This window comes from Elephantulus edwardii, unplaced genomic scaffold, assembly GCF_000299155.1.
Source record: "Elephantulus edwardii isolate Elephantulus edwardi_28Jun2011 unplaced genomic scaffold, EleEdw1.0 scaffold00102, whole genome shotgun sequence".
Lineage (NCBI taxonomy): Eukaryota > Metazoa > Chordata > Mammalia > Macroscelidea > Macroscelididae > Elephantulus > Elephantulus edwardii.
The window spans coordinates 12,417,409-12,422,177 of record NW_006399852.1 but is presented as its reverse complement, the minus strand read 5'-3'; the positions used below and the strand labels follow the sequence as shown (position 1 = coordinate 12,422,177).

Here is a 4,769-nt window from a genome sequence, read left to right as displayed (position 1 = left end):
ACAAAAGGCTTGAAGCCCCACTACAACTATCAACATTTATAGAGTTCATAGAGTTTCCAGCAGTATGTTGCTTAGAAAGTGGATGTCACTCCTGCATATGTATGTGTATAGATGTGTGTGTGTGTGTGTGTGTGTGTGTGTGTGTGTGTGTGTGTCTATATAGCTATGTGAAGTTCAAGGACTGTAAAACATAAACTAGGGTAAGTCATGCCTTGTCATTAATCTCTGGATTCTGTTATGTGAAATGCATCAATATTGCTCAAATGTGGCCCTCTGATTGTAATTAGATATTATAGGTGGTGGTTGTTGTTAGGTGCCTTCGAGTATGATTCATAATGATCCTATGAACAGCCATCCTGAACCCTGCCCACCATCCTTATAACTTCTGACATACTTAAGTCCATTGCTGAGGTTGCCTTGTCAATTCATCTCCTTGAGGGGGGCCTTCCTCTCCTTCACTGACCTTCCATATTTCCAAGCATGATGTCCCTTTCTGAGGAATAGCCTCTCCTAATTACATATCCAAAGTATGAAAGAGAAACCTTCTCCATCTTTGCTTCCAAGGAGTAATCTGGCTGTACATTTGAAGACATTATTTGTTTCTTCTTTTGGCCGACCATGGGGTATTCAGTTCTCTAGCACCACAATTCAAAAGCATCAATTCTTATTCTGCCATGTTTATTTATTGCTTGTTTCTCTGAGGTGTGGTTCTACAGAAAGAAATAAGGACCTAAAAATAACATGTAAGTAGATTGCACCTCAGTATAAAAAAGGCATTTGAAGCAAGCAGACAGAACTTCATCATAGTGAAAGAGAATGAATTGCTAGAATTTAAGTAGAGCTGAGTGACACCATGTATGGAATATGTAAGATTTTCCTGCTTTCTGAGAGTGGTAGATTTAGGTTAAGTGGGTAAGAATTCTAATGAAAATTCTATAAAAATTTTATTAAAACCTTAAACAATTAACATTTCTTCTTTTAGAGTTTAAGAAGATAATAAATTGTGCTCCTCATTATGCTGTTGATATGAAGTGTTTTCATTCTCGACCCTTCATCCTAGAGTTATTTAATTCAAATAAAAAGAAAAGAAAGTATCAGAATTCACAAGAATGCTGTGATGTGTGTGATAACATATTATCTACAGCCTTTGAGCTCTTTGAAGATAAGCTGTTGAATAATATTGCTACAGTGTTATTACAGTTAAAATATAAATATAGGTTTAGCATCTTGTCAAGATCATCCAACTTTCAAAGGAGTACAAAATGAGAAATTTACATAGGCAATTTTAAGGAAGCAAGTGAGATTCGAAAGATTATATCAAACAATAATTTATTTTATCAATATGTATCCTTTACCTAAAGATAAATTCTAGAAATACCCATAATTACATAAAGTAGTTTAAAATTTAAGCTGACATATTTTATGTGAACGAGTGCTTAGAGCATGTTCAAGGCCTTCTTGATAAAGCAATAGTAAAATTTACTTATTTACATCTAGATCAGTGTCAGTATTTAAACAGAACACTTGCATATCATTACTTCAAAATATAAAAATTGGTTCTCATTATTAAGTCCTTATTTTATGAGATAATTAAGTCTGCACTTTAAATAATACTAGAAGGAAATTTTAGCATTTCTTCTTTGTAGCAGTGCAATAATATTTTCCAGGGTTACAGATCTTTAATGCAAATCATTTGGGTTAATCCTGAAAAATAAACAATTGCTTAATTACGCCAAGAAGCACACTCCACACTACAATTTTGAAACATCAAAATGGGAGAAGTAATTAGTCTCTTGGGTATAATTAATCCGTCTACTAAGAATTGAACCAAATTGTAGTTAAGAGCTTTCTACAATTCAAAAGCCAATTTTAATTATACTGAAACATTATGCTTCAAGCCTATGGACTTTGGCCCTAAAAGATATTTAAATCGTTATATTTACTGTGGAATTGAGAAACACAATGCACATGGGAAGCAGAACTTTATTCAGAATTAGATAGTCACAGTAAAACTCCAGAATTGTTTAAACTCCCTTTAAAAACTGTTAGTGTTATTGTTTTGCTATTGTAGTTGTTAGATACAATTGAGTCCTATAAGACTCACAATTATGAGTCACAGATTACTTGCTAGGCATTTCAAAAACTAGGTACAATTTAATTTCCTGTTGTTGTTGATATGTGCCCTTGAGTCATTTATGACTCATAGTGACCTTATGTACACTAGCTCTGAATCCTGCCCTATCTTGAGATAGTCCCACTGACTCAGACACACCTACCACCAATATGCCAGTCTCTGGGTCAATCCATCTCATTCAGGGTCTTCCCCTCCTGCACTGTCCCTCCACTCTCCAAGCATGATGTGCTTCTCCAAGGACTGGTCTCTTCTGTCCACATATCCAAAATATGTAAGATGGAGCTTCAAAATCCCTGCCTCCAAGGAGAAACTTGGTTTGACCCTCTCTAAGACAGATATATTTGTTCTATTGGAAGTTCATGTGGAAGAACAACATTGAATTGCCAAAAATATCTGCTGGCTTTTGTATTGGGGAAGTGTCTTTGCATGTTGCAGTTCTAGATATATCTATATTTGTTTCTATCATTTGCTCCTTTGAGTATAGCACTTGTCTGTCAGATGCTATACTAAAGCAGTGAGCCTAAATTAAGACAGACTAAAAATTGGCCCTCCACTTCTGAAATAACATCCTATGAACTAGCTGTAAGAGATGTATATTTATTCTCATTCTCAAAAAAGGTGATCCTAGAGAATGTGGAAATGATCGAACAATATCACTAATAACACATGCAAGCAAAATCTTGCCAAAGATTATACAAAAGGGAGAGGAACAATACATTGACAGAGAACTGCCAGAAATACAAGTTGGATTTAGAAGAGGTCATGACACAAGAGATATCATCGCTGTTGTCAGATGGATCTTGCCTGAAAGTACACAGTATCAAAAGGATGTCTATTTGTGTTTTATTGACTATGCAAAGGCACTTGACTGTTAGGATCACAACAAATTGTGGCTAGTGAGAACAGGGAACCCAGAACATTTAATTGTGCTCATGTAACCTATGCTTAGACCAAGAAGCTGTTATCTAAGCAGAGCAAGGGAACAGTGTATGGTTCAAAATTAAGATAAGAGTATGTCAGGGATGCTTTCTCCAGACCCTTTCAATATATATCCATTGTTGTTGTTATTGATTGCCTTTGAGTGCAACATGACTCATAGCGACCCTATGAAAAAAGGTCTCAAGACTTTCTATAACTACCAATATTTATCAAAGTTCGTAGAGTTTCTGGAGGCATGTTGTTTAGGAAGTAAATGCCACTCCTGCTTCCAAACCTGTCATAGTATATTATTGTTTTTATATGCGACTGATTCACGTGTGGTGTACAGAGATCCAATGTACAGCAGTTCTGAACCCTTCCCTGTCCTGAGCCAGTCTCACTAATTCTGACGCACATACTCCCATTGCCCCAGATGCTGTATCAATCCATCTCACCTGGGGTCTCCCTCTCCTACACTGTCCCTCCACTCTTCCGAGCATGATGTACTTCTCCAAGGACCAATCTCTCCTGGCCATGTGCCCAAAGTAAGTCAGGCAGAGCTTCAAATTACTAGGCTCCAAGGAGAGGTTTGGTTTCACCCTCTCCGAGACAGACTTATTTGGTAGTCCATGGTATGGTCAATACTCTTCTCCAGCACCACAACTAGAAGGCATCTATTCTTCTTCTTCCTTTTTCATTGTCTAATTTTCTGAAGTATAACAAGTAATTGAGAAGACCATGGCATGGATTAGACAGACACACCCTTGTATCTAGACTGGCATGGTTACTCTTCAGTTCTGGAGAGGTCCATGACAAAAGATTTTCCCAGTGTAATTAGTCTTTTGATTTCCTAATTGATGGTGTTAAGAGTTTTGTGTTCTCACATTTCCTGTTAGCAGCCTCAGGTAATCTCCCAAAATGGTTCCTCACTCCCTTGACCCAGAAAATCGCACAAAATCATGCAAATCAAGAGGCTCAAATCTCCAGGTCCTTTTTAAGAACACCCAAGAAACTACCTAGACCATCAAGGGTATGCATATCCGGAAAGCCACCAAGTATTTGAAAGATGTCACTTTGCAAAAGCAGTGTGTGCCCTTCCGACGATACAATGGTGGAGTTGGTAGGTGTGCCCAGGCCGAACAGTGGGGTTGGAGTCAGGGTCGGTGGCCCAAAAAAGAGTGCCAAATTTTTGCTGCATATGGTTAAAAAAGCCAAAAGTAATGCTAACATAGGGGTTTAGATGTTGACTCTGGTCATTGAGCACATCCAGGTGAACAAAGCTCCCAAGATGAGCCGCCGCACATACAGACCTCATGGTTGGATTAACCCCTACATGAGCTCCCCCTACCATATTGAGATTATCCTTACTGAAAAGGAAAAAAAATTGTTCCTAAACTAGAAGAGGAGGTTGCCCAGAAGAAAAAGATCTCCCAGAAGAAACTGAAGTAACAAAAACTTATGGCTCAAGAATAAATACATCATCAAATAAAATGAAAATAACTTAAAAAAAAGTGTTGTGTTTTCTCCCTCATCTGTTTCAATGCAATATACGTCATTCCTCCCCTCCTTTTCTGTCTTTGTCAACTCTGATATCAGTCCCTTGTTACTACAGTGGCCCTATGCAATATTTGTCCTTTTATGACTGAGTTATTTCACTCAGCTTAATGTCCTCCAGGGTCATCCATTTTGCAAAATATTTCAGGAGTCCCTTGTTTTT

At 37.5% G+C, this 4,769-nt stretch overlaps 1 pseudogene; it reads left to right on the top strand.

The window, feature by feature from the left end:
* Nucleotides 1-3,970: 3,970 nt before the first annotated feature.
* Nucleotides 3,971-4,525, top strand: LOC102853067 (annotated as a pseudogene).
* Nucleotides 4,526-4,769: the final 244 nt, after the last annotated feature.